Below are 17,263 nucleotides of genomic sequence, written 5' to 3'. Positions count from 1 at the left end.
GGCACCAAATGCGCACGCGCATATGTGACTCCTCTCTAGTCTAGAGCGCATCTGAAGGGAGGGACGATTTCCAGGACTACAGTCCCCAGAAGGCCTTGCAGTGGAGCATGCGCAGTGTGAACACTCGGGCCTGAAGGTGGTGGGGCTCCGGGGAGCAGTTTCGTACAAACACGTTGCCCGGAGGCAGGGCGAGGCCGTTGCAGTCGGGTCCCAGCGCAGCCCCCCGCGCGTGACCTTGTGGCTCCGGCCCTATGGAGCAGCGGCCTGAGCGCAAGGTACGATCCCCGTGTTCTGCCGGCAGGGGCGGGCGGGGGGCGCGTCGGGCTCGGGGGTCCCTGGTCGGCGGGGAGCGAGGGGCGCGACCCCGGGCAGCTTGACCCTCCGCCCGCCCCCCGAGACAGCGCTTCGGCCTCTGCCCCGGCCCCGGCCCGCCGCGGGTGCCGCCCCCAGGCACCCGCAGCAAAGCGGTCCGGGGAGGAGACGTGCTGCGCGCCGCCGAGGGCCTCCCTCCTCCTCCTCCGCGGCCGAGGCGGTCGGTGTCGAAACGTGCTGCTGCCGCCCCAGCGCCGGAGAGGCCGCTCCCCGGCAATCGCCCTGACCGCTCCCTGCTTTGGGAACCACACTTCGGTCAGGCCCCACGAGCGAAGGCGGCCGCGAAGGCGCTTGTGTCTGAATTTGCTGTTGTGTAAAAGTGCTTTTGCCATCTCAGCTGTGCTCGCTCCAGCATGTTTCCGTTCCCTCCGAGAAACAAGTCTGGGTGGGCCTTGACTCTTTACACTCCGTGAGCTGCTTTCTCTGAGAACGTGTTGCAGCAATGTATTCTGCTTTCTATGTGAATAATTTCTACGTTCATGCAAGTAGAGAGGGTCCTTTTCAGGCAGGGACGGGAGCCTCAGATTTGAGAAATCTTCTTCCTCGTTCTCCTCCTCCCACGTTCTGATCTCTTGTTCTCTGCCTTTTTTGCAAGGAGGCAGCAGGATCCTGTCTACTGAGTGTTTGGGGTTTTCTTTGCTCCCACCTTGCCTCAGCTAACCTCCCTAGTTGCCCATATATCTGATCTTATATGGTCTATATATCATAAAAGTATGCAGGAAAAGAGAGGTCCTTCCTCCTAGCACTTTGGACTCCAGGAATGGAAAGTAAAAATCAAAAGGAATGATGCCCTTCTTTTATTGTGGTTATGCTAAGAATTGTAGGAATACAAAGTAACACTTTTTTCTCTGCAAACTCTTTAAGGAGATTGCTGAGGTTGTCCTCCAATAAATTCAGCGTGATAAAAGGAAGGAGTAAAAGTCTTTGCTGCTTTAATTATGCCCGCATTGTTAAAACGGCAAAAACACTATAGCATAGGGTCAGTTATATTAACATATAAGCACTTTTATAGCACTACAACTGCATCTACACTAGAACTTACACCAGCATAACCATGTTGGTAACAAAAAAAATGGCACTTCTTACCAACATAGTTATGTCAGTCAAACTTAAGTATAGACTAAGCTGAATTTTGAAGATTTCAACCTCTTCAAGAACAAACCCAGAGAGCAAAGAAAGCAAGCCAGGATGCTGATTCCTACCCAAATGCAGTTGTTTGTTTTTGAGGCTACCTTGTGTTCCTGAATGTAAGATTAGATTTGAAAAAAAATCCTTCTTAAAGCGAACAAAATGTAAAATACAGCCAGGTCTATCCATATTTTCAGTAAGCCTGAAAGAATTGCTAAGAGTTGTGACCTGCCCCGTTCATCTCAATAGGACTTTAATTCAGATGCCATCTAATAGATATTAACATTAACTACTTCACTGTTCCTCTCTGCTGATCAAAACATGCAAATCAAATCATGAATATGAGCACAGTCTGCTGTGATATTTTATTTTGACTCCACTAGAAGGCGGTGCTTAAGTGTGTGTCACCACCACTCCCTCCACCTCAATGTGACGCGTGGAGCCTGTAAAGCAAGGGGTGAGAGTGGAGCTCAGGGAACAGGTGTGGGGGAGGAGACGTACCCATACCCCATCAAGAGAAAGTCAGAGCATCTCTTTTCTGGCTATGTTTACGCTACGGACCTCACAGAAGCACAGCTGTACCGCTACATCTACACTGCTGTAAGGTCTCACATGTAGCCGCTCTATGCCAGCAGCAGAGAGCTTTTCTGCCAGCATAATTAGACCACCCCCAATGAGCAGCGGTAGCTATGCCAGCAGGAGAGCATTTCCCACTGACAAAGAACTGTCCACACTGGTGCTTTTGTCGGTGAAACTTATCTTGGTCAGGGGTGTTTTTTTTCCCCACAAACAAAAGTGCTAGTGTAGACAAAGCCTCTGAAGTGTTAACTTGGGTGATTGTGTCTGATCACTTGGTTGGTCTACTGTGGGTGATGGCTGTCACACTTGCAAAGCCATACTTGAGCTGCTGCATTCACGCTAGTGTAAAGTGTTAGAAATTCTGGGGTCAAAACTCATAGTTCCCTTGAACCACATTTTTAGGGATCTGCTTGAGGTACTTTGTAGTCTACAGGAGATTTGGAATCTGAGGCTGATCCTTGCCCTAAAGTGGCTGAATCCGTTCGTTAAATATCAGTAGATCTAGCTAGAACCTTGATAATTCACTATAGTGGTGAATTCCTGATGTTTTCAGTGGGTCAGCTACATTTCCAATAGACTTTTATCTTTATAGCTCTTTCTAGGCTGTTACATTTCTGCACCCTACTGCAGTCACTGCTTCAGACTTTCACTAAAAAAATGATGATAAAAGCAGATACTCTGACAGGAGAGTCCTCTCTAATCATCTTTCTCTCACTCTGCCTGTTTTGTCTATTTAGATTGATAGCAATTGCTAACAGTTGCTGTGGTTGGGGCTTCTAGGTGCTACTTCAATGCAAATAGTAACTTGTGACCTCTTTAGTCTCTGAATTTCAAGGAGATCATCTTTTTTACTCTTCTATGAACAGTTCTGATCCTTTCTTTAAAAGTACCCAATCACTTCCCACCCTCAATGTTTCTCTCAGTTCTCACAAATTATGCCTTATCACACCTTCTGCCCATTTCATGATCCCTCACAAGAACACAGTTCAGTGCATGCTGCACTGACAGTTCCAGAGGTGAAGTTTCTTCTGTCGTGGAGCAAAATGGTATTGTAAAATGCTTTAGGTAGGTCCTGTGTTATTTTTGGAGACTTGAAAGGGGAAATGCCACTTGGCCCAGCTATTCTTGTTATCCTATGGATCTGCCATCTGATGTTGCCCAAAAACTGATCTTGTTCATGAGTTATAGTTAAAGAAACAATTAAAAACAGAGTTGTACAAATGTACTGATGATTGTCATCAGTTATCAGAAATAATGCTTATCAGTAGTCTGTCTTTCCAGACTCTAAGGAAAAACGGAAGAATTAGTGAGATGGTTGAGGACACATTGTAAAAGTTCATAGTTTCTAGATTATCTTTATTTAGATTTTTTTATTATTATTATAGCTCTGTTCCTGCCACTACAGTGACTTCAGATGTCTTTTTCAACAGAGGGTGGCAAGGGAAAAAAGTTTAAAGATGCTGTTTGGCTCTAGCACATGCCAGTTGATCATCTGTCTGCCTTCCTTAAGAATGTCTAGATCGAAAAGTAGATTTCTTGGTTACTTTTGGAGGATACAGTGGTCATAATAGCTGCAGTCCCATCCCCATCACTTTGCTCTATTCTCCTTTTTAAAGATAGTTATAAGTGGCTGACTTAGGATTTGAAAAATTCTCTTGCCAGCTGAGCATTCGTCCTTTTCAGACGTCTAACTAAGCAATGGATTTAGAAATTAATTTTAAAGTGAATCATAACCATTATGGTTGTAAAGATAACCCAGCAAAAGTAAACATGTGGTGTTGTCATCCTGAGTCTGCAGACAGCTCCAGTATCTCTGCTGCCGCTCATAGCGTTCCCAGCCTTAGTGATATAGTTCTGCTCAGTTTCAGTGCTGTTTTTGCGGCTCTGACTAGCAACGCTGACACTAACTAGAAACATGTCAGTCATGTTAAAGCTATGAACGACAAAGGTAGGCGCTGAGGTAGTCACGGGGGATGGGAGGAAGACCAGATTTCATAATGAGGAATATATTTCTTGGCAATTTGTGACCAAATGAAGGTGGTAAGGGTATGTTGACACAGCAAAAGCTGTGCACAGAATAGCCTATCTGAGCTAACTTGAATCCAGCTAGCACAAGTAACAATACGAGTGAAGAGAGTGCAGCGTGGGCATTAGAGCAGGCTAACAAGCCAAGTACATACCCAGGTTCTGCACCAGGCTTGTACTACCTGCGCTGAAGCCCCGACTGCTATGATAGCCTCTGAACGATTGTGGAATATCCACATTTTAGCTGAAGAAGTTGTTCTTTGGTGATTTGGATGCAGAGGAAGTACATTGAAACCAAAGTCCTCCCTTGAAAGAGGCAGAGTAGGATCTATATATTCAGTTGAAGGTGATATCAGTGTAGTTATTCGTGCCAGATGTTGCTAAAGGGCCCTTCTGTTTTACTATATTCCAGATAGACCTGAGGATTTCTGGTCTTTGAACATGTAAATATTGCAAACAGCAATAAAACATTAAAGTGCTAAGTCTGTTACGATTATAGCTTGATGGGAAAAGTTAAAGGCTTGGCTAATATTATACTCCCTTAGCAAAGTATAGAGTTCCATATTTTGAAGTAACTATGAAAAATTGTTTTAAAAATTAATATGACAACTTAAAAAATAAAAGAAAAAAAAAACTACCTTTTAGCCAAAGCTTGCTTGCTTAAGTTTTAGCTCAGAGAGGACTTACTGCTCAGTTAACAACCCCCAAAAACAAAAATGCACAAAGCAAATTTTGGACTATATTGAACCTCCAATAATTAGCCATAAATCCAATCAGACATCATTTAAAAGGCAATTTGTTGGTTTATGGATCTAGTCTCCTATTCATCTATTTCGTAGGTAGTGTTCATTTAACTCATGGGAAGAGCACAAACAGCCTGGGGGACCTGTTGAAAGAAAAGGCAGTAACCAATTTTTCTGAAAGTTGTATTTTTTTAATACAATATAATGTGGTAAGGGGACACGACTACAATGCTAATAGTTGCAATACATTCTGAAGTTCAAGTGGTAATTCTGTAATAATTCAGTAGAGGGCAGAATAAAACTTCTAAAGGAAAGAGCCCAGCATAGCTGCTCAGTATTACAGAGCAGGGATACTGAGCGGTTACTATGGAGTTGGAATTAGCACCATCCAATAAAAAAGTAATTGATGCAGTAGGGTGCAGAAATGTAACAGCCTAGAAAGAGCTATAACGAGTTTTGTATGTTGTATTTGTTTTAAAAAGCTGTAGAGATTTAATTTAGTGTGGTGTTAAAAGGTAGAACTAAGTACAATGTAAAACTTCAGATCTCTGACTCCTGTCAAAGTAAAGGCGGGGGTGGGAGTATTTCTGTCACTTCTAGTTAGATGCAGATTAGCTAAACTAAGATGTACATCATCTTAAAGAGTAATTGAAATGCTTTTTAAGTACAAACCTACTGTTTAACATCCCACGTCTTTAACTGAACACACAGATATAAAATAAAGCTCTTCTACTTATATACTTTCTAATACTTTTTTCCAAAGTTCTATCACTAACACTTGAAGATCTTTAAGAAAAGCTGTTCCCTGTTCTACTTAAGGTCTTTCTACACTATAAAACTGCTTTGTCAACAGACTCAGTTACAGCAGTGAATATTAAAATCTAGCTATAGACTTAATTTGTCCAAGGCTTTATTATGGTTCTGTGATCTAGCTAGATCCCATCTATCTGCAGATTTAAACTATGTTGTGAACAAGCAAGGCAAGGTTAGATACAATAATGTAAAAATGTTGGTGACCAGCCTCTGCTAGTACCACTGGAGCCGCACCAATCTAGCGCAGTGGTGGGAGATTTAGAAGTGCCAGTGAAGACACAGCCACATGTAGAAATACCACTGAGAATAAGGCCTTGTCTACGCTACAGAGTTTTGTTGACAAAAGTTTATGCTGACGTACAGCCACTACTTTAATTAAACTACTGTTGCATGTCCACACTAGCATGTCTTGGCAGAGTGCATCCACACTAACAGCTCTTGCATCGACACAGAGCAGTGCACTGTGGGTAGCTATCCCACTGTACAACTGGCAACAGGGTGCTTTGGGAAGGGTTTGCAGTGCCTCATGGGGCAGGTACAGCGTCAGGTGATGTAGGTTTCTCAATCCCATTGTTCCATGGGCATCCTATTAGATTTCTAGCTACTTTTCAACTGAAGCGGGAGTAGGGTGGGGAGGAAGAGTGAGAGTGTGTGTGTGCGGGGAGAGACAGTGTGTGTTGGGGGATTGGGGTGGGGAAGTGAATATGTGAGAGAGACAGTGTCTGCGTTGGGGCAGAGTGAGTGTGTCGTGTGTTGGCATGCTGTCTCTTTAACTTCAGACAGCAACCGGAAGCAACCAGTCCTAAGGTAGTGGAGGGGAACATCCCCCTCACATCAGCCCCCACCTCCCTCCCTGGTTCTGCACAGTGTAGCAGCCCACTCCTTCCTCCCTCCCTGCAGCAGCAGCCTGCCTGCCGCTGTTCTCCTGGTGCTGGAGAGAGCAGGATTCCTCATTAATTATTTGCTCATTGCTGTTGGAACAGAGCAGCATGCCCAGCTGTCAGAACTTCCCAGAGCTTTGAAAGGAGAAGAGCACATGCTTGTGTAGCTGTATGCAGGGCAGCCGAGTTCAAAACAGTGAGCAGAGACGTCACTCACGGTGGGCATTGTGGGATACTGGGGGAAGCCGTTATGGCAACATAACAAATCATCAAAGTAGATGCTGCCCTTTGTCACTTTAACTTTGCCGCAAAAAGCATTATGCCTCTCATTGAGGTGGTTTTATTTTGTTGGCAAAATAGGAGAATTTTGCCCCCAAAAAGTAGCATTCCAGTGTGTATACCTTCACTGTTGTGCCAGCAAAAGCTGCCTCTTGCCGACAGAACTGCGTGGTGTAGACAAGGCTTAAGATTGTGGCACAGTATCCTTCACTGCTGCTGGAATGTGCAATGGTTTCCTACTGAATGTGGTTCACATTACAGATGTTCGCTGCCTTTATTGGTTAACATACCACCATCTTAAAAAACTGGTGTTCTATCAATTCACTTCTTGGCAAGCTCATGTACTACAGTTTGGGGACCCTGTACAAGAATGTATGACTGTATCGGGTATGTCCAGCTGCCTTGGACAAACATAGTTGCTGGATATTCCTAGTTAAATCACTTAGCAGAATAGTCAACACTATCACATTTAAGATTATAGATTAATACCCAGTTAAAGACTTACTAATACTTCATGGAAAAAAGAGGAAAACATTGGGGGGGCGGGAAACTAATTACTCTTTCCATTTCTGTAGAGGGATATTTACAAGAAAAACTGGATGTCTCTTTTGTTGGTGGGAGTGGTGGTGGTATAATTTTGCTGGCAATAAGTAGCAGAAAGGGATGAATTTAAGTTCTTTAAGATCTTGTTTTCATGTTAGCATTAAGCTATTTTGTCGAAAATATTGTATTAGTAGAAGTCTTCCTAAACAATATTGAACACTTCCATGGGGCACCACTAGACTTTGCAGTTTAATGTGGGGAAGTCACATCTAAGGGCTGGTCCACACTAACCCCCCAGTTCGAACTAAGATACGCAACTTCAGCTACGTGAATAACGTAGCAGAAGTCGAAGTACCTTAGTTCAAAATACTAGGTACTTACCTTTTCTAACACTTTTATTATTTTTGTGGCCCTCCAGTTTGTCCACATCTTTCCTAAAGTGTGGTGCCTACAACTGAACACAAAACTCCAGCTGAGGCCTCACCATTGCTGAGTAGAATGGGACAATTAGCTCCTGTCTTACATATGACACCCCTGTTAATGCATACCAGATGTATTTTTCCCAACTATACATACTGTTGGCTCATAATTTGGTTTGTGATCCACAGTAACCCCCAGATCCTTTGAAGCAATAATACTGCCTACTAGTTATTCCCCTTTTTGTGTCTGTGCATTTGGTTTTGCTTCTTAAGTGTAGTACTGTGCTTTTGACATTATTTAATTGTTGATTTCAGACTAATTCTCCACTTTGTCTAGGTCATTTTGAATTCTAATCTGGTCTTCCAAAGTGCTTGCAACTCTATCATCTGCAACTTTTATAAGCATATAATACACTCCGTTATCCAAGTCATTGATGAAAATATTGAATAGTACCGGATCCTGCAGGACCCCATCAATAACTACTGTGAGTGCAGACTTTCAACTGGTTGTAACCCATCTTACAGTAAAGGTAACCTGTAAAGCAGTGGTTCTCAAACTTTTTTTTTTCCCCGCAGACCACTTGAAAATTGCTGAGGGTCTTGGCAGACCACTTAATGATCTTTCCAAATGTTGTTTGTACCATTAGCTAACTATTGAAAAGCACTTTGGATAAAAGCACTATATTTAATTAAAAAAAGAAAAAAAGGTTGTTAATAAACTTTTTTGTTCCACAAATAAAAACACACAACTCATATTTTCATATCAGTAGTTTTACCTTTCAAATGTGATGGATGTGCCCTCTCTCCCCACCGTGGCAGCCCCTGAGCTGGGGCTGGGAAGGAGGGGTGTGTCTCCCCACTACAGAACTGAGGCCGGGAAGGAGGGCTGTCTTTCCCCAGCAGCCACAACCCTGGATCTGGGGAAAGTTGCCTCTTTCTCTGGCCACTGCAGCCCTGCACATTCCAAATTCACCCCACCCCACTGCCCCCTCCCACCTACCCGCTATTCCCCCCCACCCCAAGGCTACCACCTCACCTTACATGTGCGTCTTCTCCACTGTCCAGGCACCTAATTAGTGGCACAACGCCTGCGCTAATTAGGTGGGTTGCCCTTCATTGTCTTGTGTGCAGCCGCCCAGGCACACACTTTAGAGGGAACTATCCACAGACCACCTGAATGGAGCTTGCAGACCACTGATGGTCCACTGACCACAGTTTGAGAACCTCTGCTATAAAGGACTTTTTAAAACTGGGTTTTCCCTGATTTGATTCTTTGACGTACAAAAGACGTAATATTACACTCGCACATACCCCCCAAAAAATCTCTTAGATCGTAAATGTCAAGTGTAGGCTTCCCTGGTTTCACAGCAGGATACGAAGGGTAAAGGCTCATGAGTTTGAATTGGGAACTCTGTCATGCTGTAATTGAAGTATTACTTAAATTTTAACGAACACAAATGAAAAATAGTTTTAATCAGGCCTTTCTACACAGGAAAGATTTTTTTGGTGTAATGTAAAATGTGAATTTAAACCAGGGTAGTTACACTGATATACTTCCCTGCCCCACAGGTAAACACTCTTAGGCCTCATCTACATGACAATATTTTCGGTATATCTTTAGGTTTTATTGGCATAAACTGCCTTGCATCCATGCATGAATTATCTTCTTTTTGTTTCATCTTGTGTTTTATCCTGCTATAATTAATCCACTTTGGATGTGAAATAATTCTATTTTGGAATTAGTTATATACTGCTATAAGGTTCATGTGGATGCATCCCCATTTTGAATTACCAAGTATTTCTACAGGTAGTCCACTAACAGCTATCCCACACTGCTTTGGTTCACATCTGGATTGGCCTGTCTGGTTATCTGAGCATTCTCCATTGCTCTGGAGTCATCTCGAGAGGCTCTCTCTCTCACTCCATCCCTGGTTTAAATGATGGCATACACACAAGCACATCTGCTTGTAACTCTAGTTCAGATGCCAAGTCCATTACAGCCACCATGTCCAGTGCTTTCACATGGTCTCATCAGGAGATCCTGGACTTCCTTACTCTCTAGAGCAGTGGTTTTCAACCAGTGGTTCGCGGACTCCCGGGGCTCCACAGACTGTCGTAAGATTTCCAAAGAGGTCCGCACCTCCATTTGAAATTTTTTAGGGGTCTGCAAATGAAAGGTTGAAAACCACTGCTCTAGAGAGAGGAACAAGTTAAGTCTCAAGTTAAGTCGGGAAAAGCAGTACTCCCAGAACACGTGCCAGCACTGTGCCAAAGGCATGGTCTTGTGACAGAACTACAAAAATGTCAAAGACAAAAAACAAGACCTCTCATATTGCTCCCAGTATGTGTGCAGGACTGGAATTTTTGCTCAAGAAACCCAATATATGTTGGACAGTTTGGCCATGGCCCACGATGAGGCAGACATACCTTCAGAAACCACATAGGAAACTCTGGATCCCATGCAGGAGGAAATTTCCCTGGACTACACAATCTCTTTGGCATGCCTTACTGCCATCCAGAGATCCATCTGGAGACACCACCCGAGACCCAGCCAGAGAGACAGAATGACAATGCTGAAGAGGCGTCCTCATCCAGTAAGTATAAAGTGCTGTATTACAATTAGCTGTCCCATTCTGCCTGTATGTGGGATTTGAAAACCTGTTTTCTGGATACTGGGTTTGCACTGTCATGGCTGGCAGATAGTGCTACAGCAGAGGGCAGACATGGTTGTCCTCTGCTTACTTGGCCTTTCTGTAGCCTCCGCACTCAAGGTGGCATCCAATTTGGAAAATTAAACTACGAAGAGCATCTTTTTTTCCCCAAAATTCTTACTCTCATAATTCCTAAACCAAGATGTGCCCTCCCTACTTTCTCCTTGCAACTTGATGCTCCCTCTGCCTTCCAGGCTGTGCCATGGAAAAAATGTTAGAAGACAGTCATCCAAAGTGTTTGGTTGTGGCAAAATAAAAAACCAGAAGTGTACCAGTAAGAAATGCATACAAGATCATAATTTAGTCACTACCCTGAGCTCTTTTAGATTTCAAACATCTAAAATTTTAACAAGGTAAACTGGCCACTTGTGGTTAAAGGACTTATGCAGCAGGACAAGAACAAGTGAGAAAGGACAACTGGGGACATGTCGAGGAGCTGTCAAGAGAGTGTTTGGACCAGTTGGACAGGGAAATAGACTTGCAGGAAAGGATATCGAACATGATGCAGAAGCAGATAAGGTAGCTGGAGAACGTTGTTACGCTGTGCTCACATAGACAACACCTTAACCTAATTAATCCTATTGAGAATACAGCAAACTTGAGATTCCCTTTTCACACCCCCAACTGCAAAGGATAGACAGTTCCCACATCATTCTACTCCCGAAGACAAGGAGAACAATTACAATCCCACCTTCTTATTTTGTGACCCCATCTGCACAAACAAGTTCATTCTGTCCTTTTGGTTATTTCTGCACCATTTTATTTATTCATCTTCAAGTGCTTGCTCATATCGATTCCAATTAGTGTGTATTTGCTGCGTGCACAGTTTTCTGGAAGGTTTTCCCCTAGCAGCACCTGTCGGGTCGGCTCTGGAGCCCCCTGGAGTCGCGCCTTCATAGCGGCGCATATAGGGTCCTGCCGACCCACTGCCTCTCCAGTTCCTTCTTACCATCAGTGGCGGTCGTTGGAACATTTAGTCTCTCGTCTTCAATGAGCGATCCTCTAGTGTATTTCTTGTAAATAGTTAAAAATTGTTGTAGGTAGTTAGACATCTGGACTTGGGGTACTGGGGGGAGGGGGAGGTTCCCTCCCTCACTTCTCCATCCCTCTCCTGGGCCTGGGGCATGCCTCGGACCCAGGAGTTCTAGCCGTGCGGAGTTTGCCAGAAGCCTATGCTGAAGGGCGACCCGCACTCAGCTTGTCTAAAGTGCTTAGGGAAGTCCCATCAAGCAGACAGGTGTAAGATCTGTAGAAGCTTTTACCCCTGCACGAAGAAGGAAAGGGATTCTAGACTCAGTTGCTGCTAATTGGAAGCAGCTCTCCACCCTCAGTCTGAGTCAAGCCCCATGGACATGGCACCGGGCTCTTGAGAGTCAGTGCGCAGCGCACTGGCTGCGGTCCAGGAGGTGCCGAGGAAGGACTCTGGCATCAGAGACCCTCGGCACTGGCGTTCCCCAGCGCTGAACACGGCACGGGTTCAATCTCGGCACTGCTCAAGTCTTCTGTTCTGAAGAAACAGCACAGGAAGACTGATAGAGGGCACTCCCATTCCCGTGCACAGGAATGTGAACCCAAGGGAGGGAGACTGCACCTCCCCTCCAGCTCAGTGACTGGCACCATCCACTCCGGGCTTCCGGGAGGGACCGTTGAGTCCAGTGCCACCGGAGGAGACCCAGGTGGAGGATTTGGACCTCCCTTCCACACCTGAGACTTATGAGGTAGCGCAGGACCTGATAACGTTGACAGGCTTGCACTCCCCCGACCACAGTGTCACAGCACCAGTCCTGAGTCCTCAGAGGCCACCGGTGAAGTTCAGGGGCAAGCCGGCTATGACTCGGCAATGATCTGTGTCACCCCGGCAACGATCCCTGGCACCGACAGGCATGGCTCCACCATGGTCCCTTGCATGGACTCATTGGAGTCCGCATCGGACACAGACTCGTGTGTGCCGGAGAAGCCGACATAATAGCTGCTGGTACTCCCAGTCAGCAGGGATGACCCAAAACTTTCCTCCGGTACCATGGCCACCACAATGACTCAGATGCCAACCTAGTGGCCCTTTTGGACCCCATGGGCTTACCACCACTCCCAGGGGTCTGCCTTTGTATGCTCCTTTTCCATCATATCCAGGAGAAGGACTGCGTCTAGGGCCAGGGATTTCTCACAGGCATCAGCCAGCGCCATTATTGGTACCATGCCCAGCACCGACAACAGACCCAGCACCATGGCTTCACTTAGTACCATGGACGGTACCACCGCTGCGGCTGGGGCGGAGCCGCATCATTTTGAGGAGCTGGATGGGCAGGAGAACCCCTCCCATATTCCGGGCTCCGCCTCATTGTTTCCAGATGAGACAATGGGCCCCCCACTTCCCGGCAGCAGAGCCCACCTTGAACTTCTAAGGCAGATTGCTCAGAACCATGCAGTACAGATGGAGGAGTTCACCGAGGTGTCAGACCCAATGGTAGACATTTTAATCCCCAGCAGGACCCACCAGGGTGACCCTTCCCCGGATAAAGACCATTCAAGAGAACATCAATTCCTAATAAAATCAATTCACAAGTCTTTGCTACATTGTATACACTTCATTTATTAAATTACATTACTTTCGTTTTCCTTCCCTATACCATGCAGTCTAAGTACAAGCACAGTGATTCCCTGGCTCATAGAGGCATCCTCTCTAGCTGGTCATAACATTTCAGAAGTCTCTTCACTTCCCACCCATTGATGAGGCTCTCTCCCCTGCTCTCGGATGTGAAAAACACTGCAAGCATCTATGATACAAGACCAATATCTCTCAGAAGCCTCTGGCCTTGTCATGACATATGTTAATCTTTCTTTCAGTCTTCCAAATGCTCCATAGTCATTCTGCAGCTACTCAGGTTATAGTTAAACAGTTCTTTCTCCTATCCATGTGTTTAGCAAAAAGCTTCATAAGCCAGAGAAGCAGAAAGTAAACCGATTCTCCCAGACAACTGGCTAGAACCCTGACACCATACGTGTTTATAGTAGTTTTGGGAGCAAAAGTTCCATTTTTCATTGCCTAAACCAGAGGTGAGTTTCTACATATCCTGGCATCAGGGACGCATGGGTCCCTCAATGGCCTCTATATGGGATCCCCAAAGATTCAAAAGCCATCAGTAACCTCCTGTGCATTGCCAAGCTTAATGACCCAGGACAGCAACACCCTCGCAGCCAACAATGTGTACCTCTATGACCAACAACCCTGAAAGTTGATCTGCCAACCAGACTGGTTAATTACTGACTGGTAGCAGCTGTGCATTGCAAGCTTCCAGATGGCAATGACCACATGATTCTGCACACTGAGTGGGCCTCGTTGGTATTTTACCAATGTAACTCCAGGACGAGCTTTGCACAGTTTTCCAAGAGAGCAGCCTTCCGTATCATAAAGTTCTGCAGCCAAACATCCTAGATCTGCAGCAACGTTCTGTCCTATCAGTTAGTGATCATTGGCTGAGCCCAGAAATGGCACTCTACTCTGTGACACCAGCCTAAGAAAATATCATGTAGAAATAACTGCTCAATTTGTCATCGTCCTTCTCCAATAGCTGTTTCTGTACAGTATTGTGGTGGTGGTCTGTCTGTTCTGCCACCGACCTGAGTGGTGGCCAGTACATCGGGAGCATCCTGTTTGTATGCGGGATGGTCAAGATCACTCTACTCAGCAGTGCTTCCTCCATGCTGCCTGAGAGCAGTTTACAAAATTTGTTTGAAACCAACAGTTTTGAAAATGGTATTGGTTTTGGAATATTATGGAAGGAATCATAGAAGTTTGACCCCAGGGCCCAGAATTTCAGAAGGTATCCCATAATCCACCAGGAGAAACAACTTATAATGATTTCATATTAGCAGCAGCAGAACGTTCTTGGGATACTTGCCCAGAATGCTATGCACTTCTTAAGAAAAAGCACAGTGTTTTGTGGATGCTGTGATTCACACAGGGAAGTCACAGCTTCTTTAGACAAAGCAGTGTGGACTTACTCTGTTGGTTTAGTTATACCTGTGTATACTGCAAAGGTTGAGAAAATGCGTAGACAGTATTCCAATACTAGTGCCTTTTGTTTTAGTTTAGCTTATGCCGCTTGGGATAAACTTTAAACCCTACTGAAAAAAGCCACTCTTTTACCAGAATACATGTGTCCACCGGGTAAACCGTTCCTGTGTAGATAACCTTCAGACTGACCAAAAATCCTTTCCCCTCTTAAATTGCAGTCTTGTAATGTCATCTGTTTCCCTACTTCTCTATTCATCAGAGTCTTCAATGTATACAAGAATTGTATTTCTAGGGTCAAGAACCTTCTAAGTCTTTAATTATATTATACACCCATAAAGTAGCAAAAAGCACACGCCTAATTTTTTGTGTGCTCCCAAGACTTCCATTTACATCATGAAGTCTTTCTGAGCAATCTAAAAAAAAGTTAACTTTGCACCTCAATTACCAAATAGAGAATACAGCCAAAGCTGCTGTTTTTATATAGAATATAAAATAAAATAGCCAAATCTAAAGGGAGACCAGCGATGTACAATTAAATGCCACTGGTTTTCTAATGTTGATTTAGACTGTTCATGGGATTTAAAATTCTAAACGCTATCAAAGGCAGATTTGAAAAGTATGAAGGTTTGAAAGGTAAGTGGAGTAGCAACTGACTTAACCAGCATTAACATAAGTAAAATTAAGGTAGAGGTCCCCATTCAGCTGGGCTATAACATGCTATTGTTATGTAAATGAACAGAAATAGTTAAAATTTCACTTATTGCCTAGAACTTGCAATTTTTGTGAATAACATGACATTGCAATCTGTGTGTACTATTTTGAAATTATTTGCATGTGTGTGTGTATGTGGGAGCTGTCAGCTGGTCCTATTGAACTTTCAGAAATACCAGACATTTAAAACAAAAAGTTCATTTGGGTTATATATAGTTCAAAAAATGTTCATTGCATTATACTTTTTGAGTGAGAAATTCTGAATTACAGTGTAATTACTAATTCTTCCTCATGTTAATCTTCATTCACACACCACTTCTCAGCACAGATTCAATAGCAGCATTCCATTGTTAGGTCTGGAATTACTAAAATGTCATTGGTTTAACAAAAAACAATAAATATTTTTTACTATTTTAGTACAAAGTAATGTAAATCATTAAAACTAAACTCTATTATCAGTACATTCTTTGTTCCAGTATCGCTATAGTTTTGTTTTCCTCATTCTAACAAAGAGCGTCATGCAGTCATTAGAGCAAATTAGTGAGGTTGTAATATATTTTTGTTGGCTAAAAGTATCAGCGTTACATATAAAGAGTACATATAGTAAAAGAGTTACTGTATTTTCTGGCGTATAAGACTACTTTTTGACCCAGGAAAATCTTCTCAAAAGTTGGGGGTCGTCTTATACGCCGGGTGTCGTCTTATAGGGCGGGTGCTGAAACTTCCGAGCCGGACTGGAGAATCTGCGGTCGCCGCATATGGTGGGGGGAGCTCAAAAACGGCCGCGGCCGCATCCCCACCCGATGACGAGGTGAGGGGGCGCCTCACCGGGAAGGTGTAAGTGAAGGGCGGAGCAAGCTGCAGGCGTCCAGGACGCCCGGGGTATGGAAAAAAGAGAGCAGCGCTGTGCCCAGAAAAACACGCCTCTTTCACCCGTCTGGCCCGCCCTTGTATCCTATTACTGTACCTCCTTCTCTGCCTCTCAGATCTCGCTCCTGAGGACTGCAGTGAAGCGGCGCAGGCGCGCATGTGCGAGATCTGAGAGGCAGAGAAGGATAATAGGATACAAGGGCGGGCCAGACGGGTGAAAGAGGCGTGTTTGCGCTACCGCTCTGATAGTCTTGGAGACAGGGAGGGCTGGGCAGGCAGGGAGAGCTGACCAATCCAAGCAGGCTTTGTATACAACAACCAGCCAATCGCCGGTAAGGTACATCGCTTGCCGTGATTGGCTGGTTGTTGTATACTGGGTACCACATACAGTACAGCACCAGTATCTGTACCTGTTCATACAGTATAGCACCAGTACATACAGTACAGTATACAAATGTCCAACAGTCAAAACCCCATCATGGCTCCACCAGCAAGAAGAAAGAAATATGAAGCCAGTTTCAAACTTAAAGTTGTAAACTTTGCCATGGAACATAATAACTGCGCTGCTGCAAGACAATATGGAGTAACAGAAAAGATGGTTCGGGACTGGAAAGCAAATGAAAAAGCATTAAAGAGTATGCCAAGGGCTAAGTGTGCATTAAGAAGAGGCACTCCACATTGGCCAGAACTCGAAAAACATGTAGCAGACATGGTGAATGAGCATCGCCAAAACGGTTATGTAGTGACACGAAATAAAATACATTTGTTTGCACTTCAGTGGGCCAAATCTAACCCAGATCACAGCAACAGATTTAAGGCCACTGTATCCTGGTGTACTAGATTCATGGGAAGGCATAATATGGTACTGAGGCAAAAGATGAAAATTGCCCCAAAATTACCTGCAGATCTTGATAGCAAAGTAAATAGTTTCCATCGATACGTAATACAACAGCGCACTAAACATGGCTATGCGTTAAGTAGTATTGGAAATATGGATGAAACTCCAATGAATTTTGATATGGTTGGAAATAAAACTGTCCATCAAAAAGGTGAAAAAAACAATTTTAATTAAAACAGGACATGAGAAGTCCAGTTTTACAGTGGTACTAGGATGCACAGCTGATGGCGCCAAACTGAGACCAATGATTATTTTTAAAAGAAAAACAATGCTGAA

At 44.3% G+C, this 17,263-nt stretch overlaps 1 protein-coding gene across 4 annotated transcripts in view; it reads left to right on the top strand.

Moving 5' to 3' along the window:
* Positions 1–71: 71 nt before the first annotated feature.
* The window catches only part of FAM210A (family with sequence similarity 210 member A), a 28,319-nt gene continuing 11,127 nt past the window's right edge, over positions 72–17,263 (top strand). The window contains exons 1-2 of one of the 4 annotated variants that reach the window (XM_054019276.1): positions 72–275; positions 8,120–8,267. The gene's annotated coding sequence lies outside the window, so the exon portion shown is untranslated. Of the gene's footprint in view, positions 276–8,119; positions 8,313–10,247; positions 10,377–17,263 lie in introns of those variants that run through there. The other 3 variants (XM_054019277.1, XM_054019275.1, XM_054019278.1) reach the window with 3 other exon arrangements.

Source organism: Malaclemys terrapin, chromosome 2 (genome assembly GCF_027887155.1).
Source record: "Malaclemys terrapin pileata isolate rMalTer1 chromosome 2, rMalTer1.hap1, whole genome shotgun sequence".
In the NCBI taxonomy this organism is placed as follows: Eukaryota; Metazoa; Chordata; order Testudines; family Emydidae; genus Malaclemys; species Malaclemys terrapin.
The sequence above is the reverse complement of the archived record's forward strand: the minus strand, read 5'-3'. Positions and strand labels throughout refer to the sequence as shown.